This window comes from Bubalus kerabau, chromosome 11, assembly GCF_029407905.1.
Source record: "Bubalus kerabau isolate K-KA32 ecotype Philippines breed swamp buffalo chromosome 11, PCC_UOA_SB_1v2, whole genome shotgun sequence".
Taxonomy (NCBI): domain Eukaryota; kingdom Metazoa; phylum Chordata; class Mammalia; order Artiodactyla; family Bovidae; genus Bubalus; species Bubalus kerabau.
The window spans coordinates 67,666,432-67,692,159 of NC_073634.1; the positions used below are offsets into that span (position 1 = coordinate 67,666,432).

A 25,728-nucleotide genomic window follows, 5' to 3' on the forward strand; every position below is an offset into this window, starting at 1 on the left:
CAGTGAAGAGAAAGTCTGAATGTAGGACTGAGCATTTTAAGGACAATTGAAAACTATAGATTATCCCTGAAAACTATCTGAGTTTTCAGAATACCTGGGTACGAGGTTGTGTCATAGTTTTGATTTTTTTTCATACAGATACCGCTGAAAAGGTCCAAATGCATACAGCTTTTTGATTAGATGTGAAATACATAACTGCTTCATTTGGCTATCACTGAAATTTCTAAATGATTTACCTATTTAAATGTTTGCATTCTGCTCTCCCTCACCCGGTATACTTTTTCTGTGTTGAGGGAGGATGTGAGTTAGGAAATGACTGGGACAGATGGATTAATATCTTACGTCAAGTGAAATATTCTTTTAGTTAAATCATGTTTGAGGTTGTCTTACAAGGTTTGGGGAAGATTTTCCCTTTTTTTTTTTTTCCCTCTGACAAAATGTATACATCTGAGAATAGTGTGAATCAGTCTGAAATACAATGAGCTCTTGGGAAATTATTTTTTTTTCTTCTTCAAGAACTGATGAATTTTTTTCTCTATTTATATAGATCAGCTGACACTGTCAGCATGTGTCATCTTAGATTTAATCTGTTGTTAACAAACTGAATACATCCGCCCCAGCACACAGTAATAGAAACTTTAATCTGAAGGCAGTTAGTGAAATTTCCAGCAAAATCTTGTCAGTGTAACATCTGCCCTAATAAACAACGTTAAAGGTGGGGAGGTATAGGAGACAGAGGTGTTGCTATCCCTAGTGTAAATTTCTCTTTGCTGCTTACCTGCCAATCTTGGGATTCCTAAAGTTAATTCTTCCTAGAGTTTTTTGTTTTTAACTATTTGGTCAGAAGATTACACTGCTACAGGCCAGCTAAAAGGGATGTATTTTTTTGAACCTCTTCCATTGTTTTTAAAATCATTGTTTGTGTTGTAATCCTTTCAAAATGCTAGCCAGTAGCTGCTTTCCTGTTTAAAAGAATGAGGGCTTTCCATGGGCAGATCACCTTCGTTTAATCCTCTGAAACTACATACTTAATTCTTAGCAACAGTACATTTTTAGCATCAAGAACACATTACCAAGAAAAACTGAATATGGTAAACAAGTAGAAAAATAAGCCTTAGTTGTCTAAAAAGGTAATTGTGTCTTGCTTTTGGCGCCTTATATATACATCCCACTTGGTACAATTAGCCTCTGTAAACATTTGACCGTCTTGGTAGTGGAAATGTTATGTATTTCAGGAAGCAGATGAAGGAAGGTTTTTCAGATTGATTCCTAATATAGCTGGTTTACTTTTCATCATTGGTGTTACTTTGGTATTTTATTGCATTAGAATGTATCTGTGATTGTTCATATAAACTTTCAACCAATTTGCTTAAATATTGGAAGCTGGCAGGATGTGGAACAAGCATGGCATTGTGGAGAATATCACCCTGGCCCGAGTCAAGGGGAGAATGCTGTGAAAGCATTGTGCTAATTTTAGCTTACAAAGAGGATGAAGATAAACTGCCTACCGCTAGTTTGCCATATGCTATCCTGGTGATAATATTCGAGTGCAAAATATTCCATAGAGAGCCTTATTGTTTCAGTAAGAGAAGCTTGGTTAAGAGTTAAGCAAATTTCTTCTCAGTAAGTTTATAAGAAATAATGAAGTAAAACAATTCTCAAATGCAGGTAGATGAAATCTGCTCAATTTATTTTGGCTTTATTGACTTTCATGGGAGTTGACAGAATTAGTTTTGGTTTATATGTGATCCAATTTTATCTATTTTTCACATGTAAATCTTAAAAATCAATCTGAATAAATATTGATCTCTTTCAGAGAAGCAAAATTGTAGTTGGGACTGCATAAAACTGCTTAAGAGACAGCATCCCTTGAAGTTCAATAAAGGAATAAAGTGATCTGTTCAACCGGTTTTAAAATAACACTTTAAAAAGCCTTTTTAAAAATGAAAAAGTCAAAATCCATTCCATTTCCATATTTGGCAAATTCAGCGCCTACGGTTTCACCGAAGAGTGTTTGACCTATTTATTTGTCACTGAGACCACTTCACAGTGAAGGGATTGTTAGTTCCTGCAAAACTGAGAAAAATCCAATGTGCATAGCGCATTTGCAGATGGAAACGGACTGTGTAGCCGGATTTGGAGGGTGGGTTGGCTGGAAGCTTTGTGTTAACAACTGGTGAAAAGCTTGACCTTTGCATGACCTAGGTCAAACAAACCCCCAACTCAAGAGCTCTCCTTTGACATGGATACCTGTTTGGAAAAAGGGACCAAAATGGGAGGGATGAAGATAAAATTATGTTCTGGACTTGCAAGCTTGCTTTTTTAAACATTCTCGTTCACATGACTATTTGGGGGCATAGCGTGCATTGTGGAGCATCATAAAGGACCACAAACCTGTTTGTAGTGTCAAGGGAAAAAGATAATTGAGAAACATTCCTTTTTTCCTTCCTTCCTTTCGTTCTGTCTTTCTCTCTCTTTCTCTTTCTCTCTTTTATACAAGCAACACATAGGGTTCTCCCCACCCACCATTGCAATATGATCTGGGTCGTGATTCACAGAGTTGAATGAATGGGCTGAGCTCCACTGATGAAAACATTTGATAATGTGGAAAATAAAAGCCCTGGCAAGGAGGAGATGGCAACGCTTCCATTGTTTGTCCCCACACTTTGTTTTTATAGGGGTTCTCACAGGAACAAATAAATTGGAGTAAATAAAAGCAAAATAGCACTGTGAGTCCATATCGAGGCCTCACACATGCTCACGAGTCAACTTTGGCAGGAAACTAGCCCAGGGTCTGTTCCCGACCATTTGCGTTGCATCTTTATCTCTCCGCTTCATTGTTTGCCTCCAAGTGCTTAAACCTCAACTTCCCAAGTAAAAGCTTCCTGTTGCTTGCTTTTAAATATAGTTTTGTTACAACAACAACACAAAAATGAAGAGATGTGTTAAGGAAGCCGACTGATGACAAAAGGAATAAAGCAGATCTAGTCTGCTGTGATTCTGAAACTTCAGGGCTCAAATGCATGAGGCTAGTCACTCCTGATGCAATCAATCATAGTCCCTTTTGGCTACTCAACTAGAGGAACCAACCCTCTGCCTTCACAGGAGGTCAAGAGTGAAGCAGAACAATGAAAATGGTCAGCATTTCTGACCTTTTGCTGTGTTTGGCTTCACTTAGGTTTTAACTTTTCAGCTTTGTTTATGGCTGGAATTTTTTGTGCTTTCAGTTGCAGGTTTGAGGAGATCACCCTTTATTAATTATGCTCCTGTTTTGAGATCCTGTAATGTCAGGATTTCTGAAAAATTCTATCCATGCCTATGGAAAATATGGTTCTTATTCCTTCTTAATGGATGAGAGTTACTCAGATACTTCCTGCAATTTTGGAGGAAAACGCAGCAGTTTTCTCAGGACTTGGATATAAACAACATTGTTTATGCTGTTTCCACTCTTGTAGTCCTCTGTTTGTGCAAGCTGTAACACAAGTGGGTCTGTTTTGCATTTTAAAAATTAGTGCATGTTTTTAGAATCAATCTATTACATTAGACCAAGAAATGCCATAAGAATGCACAGTTGGGGGCAGTCACCAAATTCTGGCTTTCCAAACTTACTTGACAGCCATTTACAGCTCTGGTTCTTCCCTCACGTGTGAGCCTTGGTGCTCTCCTTTAATGCCGTGTTGAAGGCAACTGATACTGGTCTCTGTCCTCTCCTTATTGCCTAATACACTGAAAGCTGCACCAGAAAATTATTAATAGCACTCAAATGACCTTTTTGGAAAAATTGAAGTGTAGTTGATTCATAATGTTTTGTTAGTTTTAGGAGTACAGCATAGTGATTCAGTTCTACGTATACACACACACACATACAAACTCTTTTTCAGATTCTCTACTCTTATAGGTTATTACAAAACAGTGAGTGTGGTTCTCCATGCTATACAGCAGGTCCTTGTTGTTTGTTTTATATATAGTGGTGTGTTAATCTGTTACTCCCAAACTCCTCATTTATAAACCCCCTTTCTCTTTTGGTAACCATAAGTTTGTTTTCTATATGTGTGAGTCTATTTCTATTTTCCAATGACCCATTTTTTTTCTTTTCAAAACATTTTTATTAGAGTATAGTTGATTTACAATGTTGTTAGTTTCTGCTGTACAGCAAAGTGTATCGGTTATATATACATATATGCACTCTTAATTCTTACTGAAGAATTCAGGAGCAACAATATTGTTGTATGTACACTTCTTTCTCGAAGTGATTAATGGCTATGACTCTCTGTATTTTTAGTATTTCTTTCTTAAAGGAGCAAAGACAAGTTAGAAGGAAATTGTAGGAAAGCTAACTTCCATCAAATGGCCCTTTTGAAAAGAATACCCATCATGCCAGAATGTGAGCAGTATTGTGAAAGTATAACATAGTACAGCTATTTAATAATGAATCTGTTATAGTCTCTAGTAATACAATGAATTAAGATCTAAAGGAAAGGAGCTCATTAAGACATGAAAAGAGTGAGCAGAAACTTAACCTGTGTGTGTGTGTGTGTGTGTGTGTAATGAAGGAAGGCCAAGTGGAGGGCAGCTGTGGGAGGCCCCCTCACACAGACAAGCTGGAGAGGCTCCTCCAGTACCCTTGAAGTCCTCCCAGAACAGAAGAGGGAGCCAGCTTCCACTCTCTGAACTCTCACTGCCCTGACAGACACAAGACCATGTGTTCTGGAGGGGAGAGTCAGAACGTGGAAGATGACACATGTATATCTATGGCCGATACATATGGATGTATGGCAAAAACCATCATAACATTGTAAAGGAATTATCTTCCAATTAAAATAAATAAAATTTTAAAAAAAGAACGTAGACGATGCCTACAGGTTGTTTTGGCCCATGAGTGCAGGATGCGGACTTCTGTAGCAATTTTCTAAAGCAGGACTCTGGGTGGAGTGCTGAGATCTTAATCCTTTATCCAGCTGTATTTGCCAAGCTCAACACTGCACAAACATGGTCGATAACTCTTTCACTTGGTTGCCTTCTCTCCTGTGCTCTTGAGAGACTGCCTCCTGGGCACTAAGCTAAGAAAATCGCTGCTCTCCTCTGGCCGGGTGCAGCAGGATAAGGATGCCAGGAGAATGCAGACTCTCCTTCCTTTCTGCAAGTCTGCAGCTGATTCTGGGTTGAGCATTCCCAGCCCCCATCTGCTTGTTTCTGGAGATCCTTAGAGCAGAAGCCAGAGAGAGCGAGAGAGAGAGCGTGCGTTCCTTGGTTGTTTTTGCTGACCTGGCCTCCTAGCTGATGGCCAGACATTTCTACATCAGAGCCAGTGAAAAGAAGGGTTACACAGTGACTGTCGCTCATTTGTAAGAACCAATTGGAAGAGTCTTTGTCCTATTCAGGAGACTGGAAGTTTGTGTCGTTGCTCTGAGGAGAGTTGCATATCCTTGTGTATGTTGTCTAACACATTTGGGGGGGCTGTTACTGCACCCTTACTTTTGGATAAGTTGTCACCCGTTCCCATGTAGGTAGGTGTACCTCGTCTTCATAAAGAGGAGTCAGAGGAAGCCTGTGTCACCAAGGTTGGCTTTCAGCCTTGGGGATGGACTTTGGGACCATGTCACTGGACATAGAAGCCCATGTAGCCCGAGCACATCAGCAGATGACCCATGATAATAAAACCCTAAATTGCATGTGACTGGTTTGTCTGAGAGATTGCCTGCGTCTCTTAGCACCCTAAGGCAGCTAGAATCAGCACACATGGTGGTACTTACTATTCCACAGTGTGATCTTGAAGGTATCATTTGGAGCTGAATCCGGGGTCCAAGCCTCTCTCCATCTCTCTCATCATTCTCCCAATGATACAGTTATTACCGTTTGGACAGAAATGTATACTTTGGTTCTGTCTATTGTAATCCCATCTCTCCTAGTTTACCATGAGGCCTTGCTGTTTTCCTAACTATAATATCTGTACCTTATGTTACAGTTATATGTTGGATGCTGAGTTGCCTTAAAAACTGAGAGATTTGGTCATATGAAAATTGTTAGTACTGTGGTTTCTTTACTTCTTTATAAGTGAATTCCCCATTTCAACTGTTTCTTTAGAAAATGATCTTGGTTTTCTTCCACCATCATATCAATAAAAATAAAGTAAGCCAAGAAGTTATCATTACTTTTCACATAGCCTATGTGGAGTGGATACATAGGACGCCCACGTGTTATGATGTGAATTTTCATTCACTGAAAATGAGCAGCAACAAAATATTCCTGACCATTTGATTTCCCCCTTTGGCCGCACATTATGACTCCCCTAACAGCAAAGCACACCATCCGCTGTCAGACACTCTCTAATGCTCTTTCTAATAAATAGAGCAACTAAAAATACGGATGTTCTTCATTAAATGTAAAATGATCATTTTAACTGCTTCTGCTCTGAGTGACCCATCCATCACTTAATCAGACCAATTTAAGCAGAGAGAGAGAGATTGAGAATACAAGTGGATCATCTGTCTGTATGTCATTTGGCGGCAGTATGAGTAGAATTTAGGCTTCAGATGAGCCTTTAGCCATCGCATTGTTTCCTGCGCAGGTGTCACTTTCTTCAGCGCGTACAGGTGCGGTGTAACAGGCTGGCTGGAAAGACAGACTTGACACAGACCCATGAAGATCATACTTCACTAGTTTACTTCTGACAAAAAAGAGTTGCTTGATGTCAGAATTGTCCCCAGCCTCTCCTGTCCTTTCCATCAGTGGAATCAGCCACTCAATCAGTTGTTCCGGCTGCAGTAGCTCTCCTCCTATAGAAATGAGGATTTTGCAAACTCACAGAATGTATAACCAAACTCTTTGTTAAATTTTCCTGATAATGTATTCTGTATTTTCCATGTATATGAAGAGAGTGGAACTAACCCAGGCAAGAAGTTGAACTTTTTTCTGTAGGCAAGCAAAAGCTGTAAAGATAAATGTGCTTTCTGACTGCCCCCCTCCCAACACATTCCTGCACTAACTCTCAAGAAACGTTGTGCATTTAGGATCTCGGTCTGCCATTCATTCAACAAACACTGGCTGCCTACTAGTGGGAGGTCCTAAGGATACACAATGGTGAGCAAGACCCACTGCTGCTGCTGCCGCTAAGTTGCTTCATTCGTGTTCAACTCTGTGTGACCCCATAGATGGCAACCCACCAGGCTCCCCTGTCCCTGGGATTCTCCAGGCAAGAACACTGGAGTGGGTTGACATTTCTTTCTCCAATGCAGGAAAGTGAAAAGTGAAAGTGAAGTCACTCAGTCATGTCCGGCTCTTAGCGACCCCACAGACTACAGCCTACCAGGTTCCTCCGTCCATGGGATTTTCCAGGCAAGAGTACTGCAGTGGGGTGCCATTGCCTTCTCCACTGACTGTGCCCAAATTGCTTAGAGTTCAGTGGGGATGGCTAGAGGATAAACAGGCCATGGACAGACTTCCCTGGTGGTCCAGTGGTTAAAAATCCGACCTGCCAGTGCAGAGGACACGGGTTCCATCGCTAGTCCAGGAAGATCCTGCATGCCGTGAAGCACCTCAGACTAAGTGCTCCAGAACCTGTGCTCCACAAGGAGAAGCCATTGCAATGAGAGGCCTGTGCGCCACGCCTGAAGAGTAACCCCTGCTCGCCGCAGCTAGAGAAAGCCATGCGCAGCAACAAAGACCCAGCACAGCCAAAAATAATTAAAACTAACTAAATAAATGCCATGGAAATATAGCGGAACACCCACTGTAATTGTAGGCACCTGGAATATGCATCTACTTCTGTCTTGGAGAATCATAGAAGGTCTCCTCAAGAAGGGGCATTTTTACACTAGTTCACATTCTCCCAAGAGTTTTCACATGTATAATCCCACTTGTTCCTCACAACGCCCTTTTGAACCAGCTAGTTCTTTATGACCACTGTGGATGGAGGAAGGAGGACTCGGCAAACGGAATCACTTGACAAAGGTGATGCAGACAGGAGGGGCTGCCCTGGAAAGTCAGAACCGGGCCCTGGCCTCAGGGTCAGTCATGAGTTGCCTGTGTTTGGGGATGTTGGGGGAAACTTGGAAAGATGAGAAAGAGTGGCCTGACGTTGTGAAATCACTAAGTGACCATCTGGAAATTTGGCCCCGATTCACTGCCAAGTTTAAGAAGACCTGGAACAACCATTTCACATTCAAATAGCCCAGGCAGAGCTTCAAAACACCCACTTTCCCATATTAAAAAAAATAAGGCAAACAAACAAGCACAGAAGAGAGACAGTGAACATGATCACTCAGAGCCGCTTTCATAATTTCAGTTACATCCTTTCTTTTGTGATAACATGGCCCCAAATAGTCACATACCACATGCGCTGGAAGTTTTTAGGCTTCTCTGACGGACATCATCTTCCCATAACTGATTCTTCTAAATTATGTATTTTTAACCTGATCGCACACATGTCTTTGCACACTAGTGAGGGGACCAAATCTCTAGTTTTGGGCCTGCAGGGACCCATGCTTCAACTTTCAAGTCTTTTTGCTCAGGCCAGACTGTGCCTTGTGCCAGCTCCTGTTCTTCCTGTGGTTGTCTCTTCAGTGAGATGGAACTCATTGCTCCAAGTGTTGCAGAGATGCCTGGCTTTTGGAGATTTCCTTCAGAGAGGTTTCTGGAAGGGAGAATTCCTTGGGTATGCGTGAGATACAGAGAGGAGGGCTATGTTTCCCACATCTGTTCAGTGCCTGATACGGAAGTCGTATCTCACCAAACATCTGGGTTTGAATGGATGCAAGTTAGGCCTGTCTCCTGGGTTGGTATGCCAGATGAGAAGGCAGGACATGACCTAGAAGTTATGCTAGAGTCTGGCAACTCAGTGCCACTGGGCAGCAAGAGGAGGCTGGGGAAGGGCAGAGGCATCCTCACCCCACCCCACCCCCACCCTCGCCCTCCCAGTTATTAAGAGGACTAGAGCTTGAAGCATCTAACCTCGCTCCGTAGAGAAGCTGGCAGCTGGGTGGTCCAAGAAATAACATCCAAAGGGAGCAGCAAGCTCAGGCTGGCATTTCAGGATACCTAGTCTGATAGGTGGGGCCAGCAACAAGGAATTCTAGGCCAGAGGCCAACTCAGAAGCCAGGAGAGGCTGGGATTGGTTTTCTGAGGTCTGTTTTTGAAGGAGAGGATCCCTCCAGCTGGGAGCAGTATTCAGTCCTGGGAAAGAAGGCTGGCAGGGGCTGGGAGATGGGAGGGGAATAGAGACTCCTGCCAGTTTGTGGTCAAGAGCAAGACCAGACCCAGAAGAGGACCAGGAGCAGAGTGGGGAATCCAGAGACATGCCTGCACTGGAGGACGTATCTGAATGAGGAGAGGGAGTATGTCGGGTGGCTTTGGGTGAAGGTGAGCAGTTCTGTGAATCTAGGTCTGGGAGAGTATCATGGGACCGAGCAGCTTTGACTCTTCCAGTCTTATGGGAGGAATGTCTCAGAAACTGAGTGGGGCCCTGGGTCCCAGGCAGAGCTTATGAAGAGGCAGCTACAAGGCTCAGGAAAAGAAAAGAACAAACTGGAAAAGAGAGCAGGTGCTGGGTGCATCAACCCCCTTTCTGTGGGAGGGAAGGTCTCAGCTCCTCCTTCCTGCCCTAGGTAGATTTCCGATTAGCATGTAGGTGACATCGTCACTGAAAACCACACAGGTCAGTCGCTGCCCCCCACCCCCTTGAGTCCTCTGCTCCAGGCTGGTATCCACGAGGCAACTTTGTTTGGATTTCTATACCCTGCCACCGCCCAGGAGGAGAGATCTTCCTTTCTTTGATACATAAATGGTGAGAGAAAATCAGCTCTGATGGGAGCTTGTGGTCCATGCATCTCCTTCCCACTCCTCTCAGGTGGAGCAGCCTGGCCGCACCTGTCCTGAGTGGACTTCTGTTTCCAGAGGGTGCGGGGGTAGGGGGGGTCTCAGAAAGGGTAGTCCCCCCACCCCCACATACACACAACTTTCCTACTAGCAGAACTGCAGACTCCTGACATGGAAAGACACTTGGACGCCATAGTGTGATGCTAAGAAATGTGTTCTCTGTTGTGTTTTATGCCCATGTCCTAGGCATAGGCATTTTTGTCATTTTGTAGGTGACAACTCAGAGGCCCTAGGAGGTGGCAGGGGCCTCTGTGGGGTGACGCTCTAGCTAACACAGGCCTCCCCTCTGCATTTTGATGGCCGGTTCCTCAGTTTTCCACCTCTTAAGTTTTTCGGTATGACTTTCTCTTTTAATTTTCGGAGGCACCTTCAAGGAAGTCCCCTCACTGTGGCTATTTTTGACACCCTCCCATTCCTGTGTGTGTTATTCAGATCTGTAAACACTTGGTATTTGTTTTCTTTCTTGTGCATTTCAGAGGTGGTTTTTATACGTAACCCTTCCCCATTCCCTTTGCCTAAGGAACAGCCACTCATGTGGCATCTGAGGTTGCTGCTTCTGTATCTCCTTTATCTGTGACTTCAGTAGAAAGAGTATGATCCAGGAGCTGTTACAAAGCCCACGTTATGGGTCAGATTTTGTTCTGCTGTGAACGACATGCAGCCATGAGAAACGACACTGTTCGTTCTGGAAGATCTTTCTAGAAGCTAAAGAAGTGCACCTAGATCATCATCATTATCTAATTGAGTGTTAAATGGAGAGACTAACTCTGGAGTGGTTAGAGGTTTAGCCTTGAGCTAGATGTGGATTCAAATTCACTGGGAACTCTATTTTCTTGGTTAAACGGTTAGATGGCGTCACTGATTCAATGAACATGAATTTGAGCTCGTAGATAGCAGAGGACAGAGATAGTACAGGACAGAGAAGCCTGGCATGCTCTAGTCCATGGGGTTCCAAAGAGTCAGACATGACTTAGTGACTGAACAACAACAAAGAGCAGGCTGTTTCCTTTTCTGTGTATTAGGGTTACTGCAAGGACGACAAGAGATAATGCAGAAAAGCACCTAGCATGGCATGTGCTCTCTGTGCAGCCTGTAATCATTAGTAAGTATGAGTTATTTCTGTTGGCTACTAAAAAGTCTTTGAAAGATCCATAACACGTGAAGAGTTTTTGAAATAGGGAGAAATTGATTTTTTACTGTGATAATTTAGCTTTAATGTCTAAGGATTTCATAAGAATTAGTTAATTGAAAATAAAGGCTAGACACCATTTCAAGTATCTAGTAAGTGCTCAATAAATGCTAGTTTTTATCATTACTAACATAGTCTATCCCTGGTCTTACTATCTGGACAAGGGGATAGATTGCTGCTGCTGCTGGTGCTTAGTTGCTTCAGTTGTGTCTGACTCTGTGTGACCCCATGGACTGTAGCCCACCAGGCTCCTCTGTCCATGGAATTCTCCAGGCAAGAACACTGGAATGGGTTGCCATCATCTCCTCCAGGGGATCTTCCCAACCCAGGGATCGAACCCAGGTCTCCTGCATTGCAGGTGGATTCTTTACTGTCTGAGGCACCAGGAAAACCCAAGAATTCTGTAGTGGGTAACCTATCCTTTCTCCAGGGGATCTTCCCAACCCAGGAATCGAACCAGGGTCTTCTGCATTGCAGGCGGATTCTTTACCATCAAGGGATGGACTATAGTTGACAATTAGCCCTGTAATTGACAATTAGCCCTGTAATTGACAATTAGCCCTGTAATTCTTTTTTTAAAAAAATGTTTCTTTAGTTATTTGGCTGTGTTGTTAGACGTGGTGCTCAGGGTCTTCACTGCAGCGCACACTGGCTTCTCCCTAGTTGGGTGTGGCCTCCAGAGTTCACGGACTCTAGTTGTGGTGCTGGCTCAGTTGCGCCACGTGTGGGATCTTAGTGCCTTGGCCGGGGATCGAGCTTGTGTCCTCTGCATTGCAAGGTGGATTGCTAACCATTGGACCACCAGGGAGGTCCCCTAACCCTGTTCTTCTTTAGAGTATCTTGATTTTCCTAGACCTTAAAGATACTTTCTTATCTGAATGAACTCCCCCTCTCAACATTTGTAAATCAAGAACAAAACCTTTGCTAGTGACAACCACTATGGAAATATTTAGAGAGCAGAGGGCAAGATATCAGGAATGAACCTATTTGGGGTAGGAAGTGAGAACCTGTATTAATCAAAATTGTTTCTAGTATATCACCATCCAGCCACGGGCTGCCAGCTTCCTGTGATAGGACTCTTTTTAGACTGCCCTGCCTACCCTTTTTACTCTGAAGCCCACCCACAGAGTTCCACATCACTTCAGGGTTTTTTGGGGAAATTGAAGAAAAGAAAAAACGAAAAACACATGCCATGCTAGGAGAGTGGGTATATTTATTTTGGAAAAGTTTGGCTCCTGGAAATGAGAATGGGATTGGGGGAGGAGCCATGACAGGAGTGGCAAGGACTGTTTCCCTGCTTGGGCTGAGGGGCTCAAGATAAATGTTCCCTTGTTCAAAGAACGTCCTCCATTGCAAAGTCACCACCGGGGCTAGAGCTCACTGAGCTGGGCCACCACTGCCAGGTGTGGGGTTAATCACTTAATGCAGCTTATTTTGCTTCATCTGCCCAATAACTCTAAGGTGCAAGTACTATTACTATGGGCTTCCCTGGGTAGTTTAGCTGGTAAAAAAAAAAATCTGCCTGCAATGCAGGAGACCCCAGTTTGATTCCTGGGTCGGGAAGATCCCTTGGAGAAGGAATAGGCTACCCAGTTCAGTATTCTTGGGCTTCCTTGGTGGCTCAGCTGGTAAAGAATCCGCCTGCAATGTGGGAGACCTGGCTTCGATCCCTGGGTTGGGAAGATCCCCTGGAGAAGGGAAAGGCTAGCCACTCCAGTATTCTTTCCTGGAGAATCCCCATGGGCAAAAGAGCCTGGCATGCTACAGTTCATGAGGTCACAAGGAGTCGGACATGATTGAGCAACTAAGCACAGCACAGCACTATTACTATGCTCATTTTTTTCCAGTGGGGCGAAACTGAAGCTTGGAGAGGTTAAGTAACTTGTCCAGAGTCACACAACTAATTAAGCAGGAAGATGGGACTGCCATGAACCTAGGCAGTCCAACTCCAGAGGCTAAACCTTCTCTTAGAACAGCTCCAACACCTCCAACAGAGGAGGCGTTGAAGCGAGGTGTAGTAAGTGCTGAGGGGATGGTGAGGAGGAAGACTGTAGCGCTCACAGAAAGAAGAGTCACCAGTGAGGGCATCCTGGCTTGTTTCTTCGTCCTGGAGACATCAGTGAGGTTGCCTGCTCACATGAGTACCTGAACAGCCCTGCCCTCAGGCTTGTCCAGTGGGCACAGGTACATTTCATTGTGTGGAGGGATGGGAGTCTGTCCCCATCTTGCCCTGTAACTAGGCATCCTCAGGCACCTGCTGGCTTTTGGTGTCCTGGAGGGAAGATGCTCCAGAGCCTTGCCAAGATGAACCTCGTGGTCCTTGGACAAGCAGCGCAGCATCCACATCTCCTAGGAGCTTGTTAGAAATGCATAATCTCAGGTACCTTCTCTGCTAAATCCAAACCTGGACTCTTTTTTAAAAAAACTTTGTATTTTATATATTGGAGTATAGCTGTTTAACAATGTTAAGATAGTTGAGTCCCACAGCAGAGCAACTCAGTCACACATCCGCATATTTCCATGCTCCCTCAAGCTCCCCTTCCATCCAGGCTGCCACAAAATCCCTAGCACACATTAAAGCTGAAATGGCACTGCTCTAAAAAGTTTTATGTTTATTCTGCCCACCAAGGACAAGTCACCACTTTTCAGAGTGTGCTGATTTCGGAGTGTGCAGACTCCGGTCCCTAATTAATTGAGTGGCTGGTGTGTGTGGCGGCACACACCTACACGAGAGCTGGGGTCTTAGATAATCAGAAAGAAGGTTGGGTGTCTTCACAGACACATATCAGTAATTCTCCATCCTCTTCTTTCAGAAACTGTTTTAGATGGCTATAAAATAAATGAATAAGTGAATAACAAGGAAGAGATATGAAGTAGAGGTAGCAGGAAAATGGCAAGAAAGAAATTGTAGTTTTTTTTTTAAACTACAATTTCTTTCTTGCCATTTTCCTGCTACCTCTACTTCATATCTCTTCCTTCTCCCCAAAGACTTGCTAATCTACATTTCACAACCTCGTTCCATTTGACTTTGTGTGCAAAGAAATCTGTGCAGAATATCATCTCTTTTTTTCCTCCTTGATCCATGGCATTTCTCTCACTCCAGCTTCTGTCCCAGGAGGTGGGTCCCACTCTCTCATCCACAGTAATCTGCCTTCCACTGCCTTGGTGCGCTTACTGTACACACCATGACCTTGCCTCACACCTCCTGATAAACGGAGAGCAGAATAAAAGGGCATCAGTAAGGAATGAGGAGGAGAGCACCCACAAGTACCTGGAGGGAAGATCCCCAGGAAGCCAGGCCGGTCAAGATGGACTGATGCCCCACATTTAACCAACGCACAGAGCTCAGTGCCAAGGCTCTGTTCATCCAGCCACACAGGCCAGAGAAGTGAGAGCGAACACAGGGATAGAGTTCCCACAGAATGGAATCCATACCTTATCCTGGTTTATCTGGAGTCACTCAAAAATAATGTGGTCCAGATGAACAGAATCCTACTTTTTTTTAATAAAAAATATTTTTAAAATATTTTAAGATGTAGGGACATTTTTAATGAAACTGTCTCCAGACTATTTGTATGCTCAACCATATCTGATTACAATCAACTTAAAAAATAATTGAAAGTCAGTAGATACATGAGTTATGGCCCTGCACCTTATCTTTTCTTGTTTATACAGCCTCTTTAGCATTTGTAGAGCTGAGCTGCTTTCCCCAAAGCTAAATGGCTCTGGTGTGCTGTGCTTTTTAGGTGCTTATTTTTTGCCTGTTAATCATCCTATATTTTTACAAAGATTTCAGCCTACAGACTATAAAGCAGGAAACCAGATGAGTAAACTTTTAAAAACTGTATCTAAAATAAACATAACAGTTCTCTGATTAAGGAGCTTTTGGTCATTTCTCTGTGAAAAGTCTATGAGCTTTAACTACATTTAATCTGTGATTTTTAATCCAGTGGTTCCCAAACTGGGATGTACATTTTAATCGTCTTGGAGCTTTAAAAATAGCTAATGCTGGACTCTCACACTCCAAAATACTAGTTTAATTGGTCTCGAGTACAGCATAAGGCATCAGCGTCTGTAAAAGCTGCCACGTGATTTCTTGTGTAGCCAAAATTGAGCAACTCTGCTTCTAATCTTCATGCCAGAGACTTTTTTTTTTAATCCTACTTTTCAACTGTATCCTATACAATTTTTGAAGAAATGACCTCTTTGATAAATAAATGTTTTCCTGTCTGTGTAAAAACATGTGTGTGTGTGTGTTCACCTATATACATATGCACATGCAGAGCATATAGAAGAATAAAAATAAATTATATGGCAAGCTTTTGAAGATATCACAAAGTAAATGATATGTCTGCCTGTCTGTAAGAGTGGCATTTTTTGTTTGTTTTTTACTGACAAACCATGTATTTTCATGGTAATATAGAACCTTGTGGCCATTCACTAGTATATATTTAATAAATGTTGGAAGGAATATTTCAAGCAATGAACTTGTTATACACCAAAAGTGAAGTAAAGTGTTAGTCGTTCAGTCGTGTCCAACTCTGTGACCCCATGGACTGTAGCTTGCCAGGTTCCTCTGTCCATGGGATTCTTCAGGCAAGAATACCAGAGTGGATTGCCATTTCCTTATTTTATTAGTAATGTCATACATTACTATAATATTAAAAAATAGGCAAATGCTGGGTCCTAAAATACTTTCTGAGATGTTGATTCCAAACAAAAGTTTATGGTTTTATATTGTTTTACCTTTGCAATTGAAGTGTGTTCTCTTTTTGTTTCTTGGAAAAAAGTCGGGGATTTCCATTTTGTTTTATTGTTCGTATAAATACATAGATTTCAGTAATATTTTGCAGTACACTCACATCCTGAAGTTTCTAAGACTTCATTAAGGAGTTATGCTGTTTTTGCAGGGATTTTCCATGGTGTTTGGTTGTAAAAAATTGCTGAATGGATGAAAAATGAGTAAAATGTAGTTTTTTCTTCTTTCCTATTCATCATTGCTGTTTGTTTTCTGTGTGTAGGCAACTAATTTACTGTTGTTTCTCTGGAGGGGGGATTTCAAGTCAAAGAGTCATACTGAATTACTAGAAAAAGGTATTCCTATCTCAAAAGAACAAAGGATACAATGATTTAAGGGGAAAAAAGTGAAAAATATTTAATTTTTGCTATAGTTGTATTGTCCACTGTACTCTTATTTGTATGAACACTTAGATAAACTAAATCCAAAGTAAACTATAAATATGATTATTGGTTGACTCCATCTGACACTCTTACTTACTTCTAAATTCCATGAATTTAGAAAGTCCAGTTTCTTCCTTTAATCCCATCAACTACACATTAAAACTTTAACAACAAAAAAATTTTTTTTTTGTAATCTGTAAAAATCCAGCAAATATTTTCCTTCTGGGTCTCAGTTATTTAGTGAATTTCCTTCTCTGGTTTTCACTCAGTTATGTTTTATGCATTATTTGAGTTGACAATGAAGACAGAAGCTTAATGGAATGTGTGATTAATGGGAAAGAAGTTATTCCAAATGTATTTCAATAGGCTGGCAATCTCTGAGTAATAAACACCCAAATTATAAATGAAATACACACACCACACACACACACACACACACACACACAATGTCCAACCTGGATCTTTTACTCCTGTCCTCCATGCTTTGCATCTACAGGACCCATTTAGTACCATCATGGTTTCTGGAAGAAGCACTTGACTTCCCAAATAGAGGCCGGGGATTGGGGTCAGGGGGTGGGGGTTGTGGGTTGTAACCATCAGTTAGGAAAGTGACACTGGGCTTTTTTGAAAGATTGGCATCCACTGATTAAAATACACAAGCCATATATATTTATTTTTAACTTTATATCTCTTCATGAAATCCTGCCATTAAAAGTTCATTTACTTTAACAGCTCTTTTAAAAATTCCAGCACTTCTGGAAAGGTGAGAAAGGCATCGGTGATTCATTCCTAGTCTGAATTAATTCTTTCAGTTTGCCGGCTATCTGAAGTCTGCCTCAGGTCACCTAGACTGAAAGGCTGGGTATTGTGATTGGTAGGAGGTGACAAGTGGGATTTCATAACAGGAAGAGAATTGGTCCAGTAATGTGACCATAGTCACAAGTGCTTCTATAAGGCATTGGGATACTTGGAAATTCCAGGAGAGGGAAACAATTTAGCAGAGAAGAGATACAAAAAAAAAAAGAGGTACTAAAGACAATTACATGTATTTTAGTATTTTCCTAGGCTGGCTCTATGCACAGAAATATGAGAAGAAACTCATCTTCCTCCTTATTTTTGCACCTTCTGACTTCCTGTACCCAGGGCTCACCTGTCAGGTGGAACTTCATTCACTTAATGAATTGCTTTGGCTTTTGATGAACTAGGAAAGTATCACCATTCATCACTTGCTTCTGTGGGAAAATATGTCCTGATGTCCAAGAGACCTACTTACAAATTAACTCCAGAATGGGTGCCTAAGTAGGGGTCCACCTGAATAGACTCTTTGTTTTCCCATTGTCCCTTCATTCTCCAGTTTTGGTTTGGAATGGAGAGATTTCTTAGGTTGAACCAGAAAGAGACACTGGAGGTTGAGGCTTTATGTGGTAAAATTTATGTAATATCAGAGCATGCAATGGAGAAGATACTGATGACCCCACAGAAATACCTTTATAGGTCACAACTCTTAGAAGCCTAGGGATGAGCACCTAAATCCTGACCACATCCCCCAAGGCCCTGTGTGGTCTTGCTCCTCTTTCCTCTCCAGCTTCACCTCCTCTTGCTTTGCCAGGTCCTGGTACTGTGGTTGCTTCATGCCTTCTCCAGACAGGTAGGGCCTCTGTACATGCAATTCCAACCTGCAATATTTCCCTTCCCTCTGCTGTTTCAGGCTGCCCACTACCGAGTTGACTTTTCTCTCACCTTCTGGAGATTTCTGCTCCAGATCACTCCCACCTTTGTTTCACACACTCATGGATTTATATTTCTTTCTGATGGAGTGCAGTTGTACGCTTATTGCTGTGACTATTTTGTTTAATATCTGTGCCCTCTAACTGGAAAGCACATCAAAACAAGGACTCTTTTGGTTTGGTTCACCATTTGTAGCTCTAAGGGTTGGCATTCATGTTTGGGACGTAGTAGGAATTCAGTACATTTTTGTTAAATGAATGAATGAATGATAAGAGTGACAGCTTGTACAAAAGATGGATATATCCAGAGCTCATTTTTCAATGCTACATTTACTCTTTAAAAAAGGAGACAGTAGGTTCATAGAGAGAGCTCCTGCTTCCAGGCTCAGCTTCTCCATCTCTTCCCTGGGGTTTCTGTGATATCAGGAGTCCACTAAAGGGCAGAGTGAGACTGTGAGGTCATTCCACAGTGGTTAACTATTAATAAATATCTGTCATAGTTTAACAAGCCTAAATTCAACTAGAAAGGAAAAGCCTCATAGTGAATTTCTGTGAAGCCAACCTTAGAAAGCATAGCTAGATATTTCTTTTTATAAGTGCCAAGAATATGTTTACTTAAAGTTTGCTGTTCTTGATCTCTTGATCTTCTCCTCTGCTCCCGTTTCCTCCAACTTGTTGATCAGTGCCATTGATATATCTGTCCCACTGGGCATTTGCAAAGTCCCTTCTAGGACTCAGCACTGCCTGTTGTTGGGCAGGTACCAACAACACCTCATCTTGGTTCCCAAAGGAACTACCTCAACAATTTCAGGAAAGCTGTGGTGGTTAAATAAAAATATATGAGAGTCTGCTTTCCTTTGTTATTTTTCTTTGATCAACTGAGAATCCCTTTGAACTAAGAACAAGGAAACCTTCAACACCTAAGGATGAGAAGAGATACAAAAGAGAAGCTGAGTTAACAGAACCCTAATCAAAGTTAAATGTAGAAGTTAACCATTGGATTTAGACTATTATATATGTCTACTGGCTGTAGATTTGGAGATATAAGAAGTTCACTCAATTTCTTTTGAAAATGTGGAAGAAGGCTTATGAGGGTGTATTATGTTTTCATTTATCTTGCAAAAACCTTTCTGATGTCTCCTAGGATCCTGTGACATGTCAATTTGTAACAGTATCAGATATTAATGTCCCTGGATACCTGTTGCTGAAGAATTGCTAAGGCAGGCGTGGAGGAGTGCTGTGGGAAGGACTGACACATGACTTGGCTAAGCCAAGGGAAAACCACAGTTTTGTGTTTGCACCATAGCTGTAAAGCGTGAGTCTGGAGTCTGAGCTCAGGATCAAATTGTCTGCTTAGGGACAGTTGAGATTCTTTGCTAGGGTTAAACTGGGAGATTTGTCAAGGGTGGTGGAGGGGAGGTGATATAATTAATTCACTGAGGGGAAATGCAGAAGGAAGCAAATAGCTCTTGCTTTATTTTTTGATACTGAACTCAGGAAAAATGAAGAAAACAGCAAGCATGTTAGTTAAGTAAATAGTTTTAAGTTGTAATTTCAGGGAGAAGAGATGTATTTCTCAAAGGTTACAGTAAACATTATAAAGAGGTCTGATACTTCAACTCTTAGTTCATCTCTTGTCCAAGATTGCTTAAAAATTGTAAGGAAATTTCCCAGCTTTGGAGAATGCATTTTTTAAATGTCTTCTTACATTTCATTGGTGAATATTTTTCAAGAATTTCATTTAGGTGCGTTTCAAACAAAATTGTAACAGCTGGAAATTAAAACTATGATTTTGTCCATGCAGTGAAAAATGTGCATTCACACATTCATTTAATAAGCAATTGACAAGGCTGTGACCTATATATTAGGGTGGCTCTGGGATTAGAGAATTTTAGTGAGGAGTATGACCAGGTCCCTGTGGTCACATATTCTGTGGTCACACTGAGGGAACATATATGGAAATCAGAAGACCTAGTAGAGTATGATGTATGTTTGGGTAGAGGAATGTGGGGAGAAGAAAAATCACTCAGAACTGGAGTGGAGGAATAGTAAAGATTACTAGAGTCCAGCAAAGACTCCTTAGAGGAGATGGTGGTTGAGCCGAATCTACAAGGTCACCAAGGAGTTTGCCAGGAAGGATGCTACAGGGAAAGGGACTAGCATAGGACTAGCACACAAAGGGATGTGAGAGAGCCTTGTGGACGGTGAGATCCTGAGAAGGCCAGGTGGAGTCAGGACTGGGCTGGAGGTAGGGTGGCCAGTGCAGTGCCCGTGGGGATCTGGTGGAAGACAGGCTGGAAAAACACCCCAGAGAGAGATCACGAAAGGCCTTCTATGCCAGGCTAAAAAGTGTGACCTTTATCCTGAAGGCAAAGGGCAGCCACAGAAGGATTTTAAGTGCCAGGGTTATACGATCAGAAACGTGTTTTAGAAAAATCATTCTGATAGCTATTACACATTCTAAATGAAGACAAAACACCTCCATAAAGCCTCTGAAGTATTCTAGCTGGTTCCTGAGAAAGGCTTGTCTATAATTCTCGCCATTTATCCTCTTAACATAACACAGAAACATTATCCCCTCTGACTTCTGGCTAAGTAGACACGTCAGGATCTGGAGAACTGGGCTTGGGGTAGGTTTTACATTTTTCCTAGCAACCTGGCACACCCAGATAGCCCGACTACAAAGGAAACCTGACCTCCCCACAGCATAGGGGTGTCTGCACCAGTGGCCACTAGAAAGACTGGAGTGTGCCTGCACCCCATTTAAGAGTTGAATGCCATATTCTTTCGAGAAGATGTGCTACATGAGAAAACAGACAAGAGAAAAAACAGAAACCCTTAATATTTAACCTTGAAACCAGGAAACCCTAAAATTTAACCACCTCTCAACATGACCTGTACAGTCCTAGGCAAACTTTGATCATTCACACAACTTTCAAGGCACAATAGAATTGACTCAGTATTGAAAGATAGTGGTTATCATTGACCTTGATTTTTGAGTCTAGGTACATTCTGGGGACAAAGACTCTATCTCTAAACACCCAAGGAGGAGAAAAGTAAAGGTTAAGGAGAGAATGTGGCCTGAAAAGATGAAGTCTCAATACAGAGTTGTCAGTGATATGGTTTTGAAGCAGGGGTGGTTTCCAGCTTGGTTTCTAGCAAAACAAGAGGGTCCACAACCTTACACGTTCTTTTGCCCTGGCAGTTGAAAGTTCATCTCCCTAATTAGGAGTTTTGCCTCTATGACATAAAGAACCCTCTGACTGACAACCCACTTTATTTCTACCTGCTGGCCCACTGCCGCGGGAAGTGCCCAGCCCTTGTGATGTAAATATCAAGCGCTTTTGGGTATTTTGTTTTTGCCTCCGTCAGAATAGGTTTGGGGTACTGGCAGTCCTGGAGGTAGAGAGGGAGTTAGGAGGGGAAGAAAAATGGGAGTCGGGCTTTGACCTGCCAAGGAAAGAGCCCCCGCTGACACGGTCAGTCTGACCCATTGAATGGTCTGAATACGATAAATGCCGCTTTATCCTGCCTTGAAAGGCACGAGATAGCGCAGTCTAAATGCCTGGGCATGCTTAAATAGGCGACCAGGGATGTTTGAGTTGAGCGTGTTTGAAATCTGAGCTCTCTGACAGCCTGGGAGCTGTCACAGGTCACCTGCCTTGCTCCGCTGGGACGGGCCCAGGTCTCACAAGAAATTGTCCGTAGACGAATTGTAGTACAAATTCCTTTCTTTGTTGGTTGGCCTCTTTCACTAGACCATGGCCTATAAAATTTTGTAAAAACAATTCTTAAATATTATTTGAAAGGGCAAATGGCCCACGCTGAAAGGTTTGACAGTTTGACATATAGTGCATGGTTTTGAGAGCTCGCAACCTGAAAAGTGCGGCCAGGATTCCTCCCCAGCTTGTTAGAAGCCTGGTGTTTTTTAAGCAGTGTTTTGTGGCCGCCCAGAGTTCCTCTGCTCCTAGCCATCTGACAGGCCAGGAGTCTGCTTCAGTGATCTGAAATCCTTTTAGACTCATTTGTGAGCGAGCAGGAAAAGGAGCTGGCACCTTTGAATCCAGCATCCGAAAAGAACAGGACCAGGTAGTGCCAATTAAGGAGCCATGCAGACGATCAGATCAAAGCAGATGGCGGTGGAGTCTTCTGATAGCGCCGGAGCCAGTGCCCAAAGAGAGAGGAGCCCAGAGTGGCACTTCAGTGAGGGGGCGAGGGGGGCTTTGAGTGGCCCGGTCTCATCAGAGCCAGGGAAGTCGCCGGGAAGTGGCTTTCTGCATTAGAATGTGCGTGTGCGGCTCAGCGCCCACGGGCTGCCTCTGCATTGCCAAAGGCCATTTTCAGGAGCCTCTGGCCCCTCAGTCACTGGCCTGCTAGTTAATTGCCACACGGACTTCATGACACATGGGCAGATAATATGACATTTTCGGTTTCTGTCACTAGCAAACGCCACAACGTTGCTTGCACTAGTTGCTAAGAAGCTGTCAGAACCCATTAGCAATTGGCTAAAGTCGCCCTATGGCATTTCCTCATAGCATCAGCAAAACGAGCATAAATCACCCACTGGAGCCTACTGCTATCCTAATGAGGCTGTAAGCTTGTTTATGGACTAGCATCATTTTTATGATTATTTCCACCTTTTCAGTTTGCCTTCATTTGGCGGCAGGAGAAGTCAGCTCCGGGAATGAAGTCACTGCTGACATTTTACAAATGTGGTTCAGAGCCGCTGCCTGCTGCCGTGTGGTCGGCCGGCGGTCCTCCAAGTTTGTTTAGTGATCTTAAAAATAAAAAAAGGAAATAAATCCTCCAGAGACCACAGAGAAGTGACTGTATCAAATTGCAGTGTGGATGGAAATGTGCAAGGTACAATTGACCATTGAGACTTTCCTCTGAGGTGGAGACGTTCCGAGATCAATTTTCCAGTTTTAGAAAGTGGAAGAGGTTAAACAATTTATTAAGATCTATGAAAGCGTTTGCTTTGAGAATCATCTGTTTTAGTATGCTCTCCTCCTTCCCCGTCCTCTCCATTTCCCTAACTTGTGTCAGGAAGGAGCGGGGTTTATTGTTTTAGGCTTTTCTGAACATGCACCAGTATTTACACTGGATTGAAAGCATTTGCTTCCAATGAAAATCTTGTCTTAGATTACAACCCAGCAGTGTAATTTCCCTCCCAGATGGGAGTAAAGTAGCTGTATTTGCCTAAAAACAGTAGGAAGAACAAACTGAGCATTAAGCCAAGGCTGTTTTTGGCTTGAGCTAATGATGTAATAGAAACCTTTTATTCGAGAGAGGTCACTGCCAGGGACTGAAGGGGGTGATCTGGCTCTTGCTTGAAAGGTTTCTCCATTGTATCTACATAAGTCTTCACTTAAAAAATTCTGTTCCTAATGCTTCTGCTTTCATACAGCAGAAATAAACAGGAAAGGTTCTGGTGAGTGTTACCCATGGAATGCAGAAAGCCTTCCTCTCCTAATGGAGTATATAATTCAGGTGCCCTTAAGGCACGCTTTCAGGAATTCTTTTGCCTGAGGTAATGGGAAGCTAAGGCTGCTTTAAGGCCTTGATTATCTATTGATGCACAAAGCTGGAAAAAAGTCATCTCCTCTGGATTATAGTAGATATTTCCATAAATTATCAATGAATTCTCTTCGAGGCAGGCACTAGGCATTGCCTGTTAAATTAATCTGAAGGGGTTTTGAGATAGAGAAAGGCTATTTTTTTTTTTTTTTTAAGGTGGAAAACAGTCATGGCGAGGTGATGAAAAACTGTGTCCTTAGGTTAGAAGCTTTTTAATCGATGATCTAGTAATATGTTTCTTTTCCTTGGTTACCTTTTGCATATTGAAAGTGGATTAGCCCATTGAATTTTTAAATGCTGTTGAGTTGTTTTCTTTTCTCATGTTTCTTTAATGAATTGTTATTTTATATGGTGAATTGCTTCTCTGAATAAAAAGCCTCTTTAAATATTGGACTTTCAAAGAATTTATTAGGCAAATCCAAGGGGACTCCTTATAAAACACTTGGTTATGCAAATACAGGATCCTGTGAGGTGGCAGGAGCCGTGGTTTAGGGATGTGGGTGCCTGGCCCTGCCTGGACCACCAGCCCATCCCCCTTGGGCGAGTCACCCAGAAGGTTCACAAGTTCTTTCTTCATTTCTACCATGAAGGCTTGGGCATTGTGAGTCTTTATGATCCTTTTCACTGAGAACACGGCTACAGTTCTGTGGACTTTTCACGGAATATATGATTTTTGTCAACAGACCTTTGAATAAAATTAAATCATGGATTTTAAATTGATAAAATCAGTTAAAATGTTTGAACTTGGGGAAACTTCTAAAATGGTGAGGGACAGGGAGGCCTGGCATGCTGCAGTCCGTGGGGTCGCAGAGTCAGACACGACGGGGCGACTGAACAACAATAAATTGATAAACATTCAACAGGAAAGTTTTGTATTTGTGGCATATGCTGTAATCCTAGCAGAAGTGTTAAAATCAGTCTGTTACTCACCCAACAAAGTTTTTAAACGTCAACTCAGTCAAGGTAATTTGGGGGACAGTTTTCTTTTTTGGAGGGATGGGGAGAGTTTCCTGAGGGAGCTCTGTTAAGAGCAACAAATTAATGACAGGCTAACTACTTTAGATTTGCCTGAAATAGCTTAAATCAAAATAGGGAATTATTTAATATCCTGTGATAAACGATATGGGAAAAAAACATGAAAAATATATATGTGTGTAACTGAGTCACTTTGCTGTATAGCAGAAATTAAATACAACATTGTAAATCAACTATACTTCAGTAGAATTTTTTTTTTTAAACAAAAAATTCTTTTTGTGTGTAGAATTTAGATAAAAGAAGCTAAGAAGACAGAAATTCATGAAGCAATATGAAGGAGTCTGAGGCTAGTTTCACTGTATGGATTTGCCAGAGTTCTTTGGGCCATGTGGATGGGTGAACACAGGGAGTGTGTTAGCTTGTTGCTAAGCCTTGTCTCTCTAGCTCTTCTTTCTGGGCCGAGATCAACCTGTCCCTCTCTAAAAGCCAGTAGCTTCCACCGAGAAAGCTGGGGTACTAGTCTGACAAAAGCTAAGCTACTTTTTTTTTTAGGGTAGTAACTTCCGTCCACTGTCGTTTTCCTTTTTAACTTTTGTGCCTAAACTTCAAGTGTTTACTTTCCATTTGTACCTTTTGCCTTGTTTTTTGGACAGTGGTATTATATAGGCTGAAAGTTCACCTTTTTTTTTTCTTATTCAGTATGCCATTTTAAAAGGAACACTACATTTTTGATTTTGTGTCACAGACCCCAAAAATTATCTAGAAGAAACAACTTACATGTGACAAAAATCAACAGAAAAATAGGATCCAGTGTGCAGGATTATGTGACTTTTCAGTGAGAAAAATTTAAATCTAGAAGAAATTTCAGAAACTGCCTGGATTATTAGAGGAATACAGTCCCAATGGACTGTTAATTTAACATCACTTAGTTGATTTCAATAGTCATTGTTTTCCAATAAAATGATTTCAAGAGTCTTTCCCTTATTATACTTGAGGCTCTCTTTCTATGACAAGAAAAATTATATTCTATTTGAAGCATTCCTATGTCAAACTGCTTATATGATGGATTACCTACATTTCCACGGCCTACTTTAGTCTTAAGATAGATCACTTGCGGAAATAGTTGATATCGTAAATGTATCTTCTCACAAGTTGACATCAATGACTTTATGTGGGATTTGGATACTCAGGCAGGGACAGCACCC

At 42.1% G+C, this 25,728-nt stretch overlaps 1 protein-coding gene across 4 annotated transcripts in view; it reads left to right on the plus strand.

The window, feature by feature from the left end:
• The window catches only part of MEIS1 (Meis homeobox 1), a 165,444-nt gene that overhangs the window by 54,948 nt on the left and 84,768 nt on the right, over positions 1 to 25,728 (plus strand). The gene's annotated exons all lie outside the window — the stretch shown is intronic.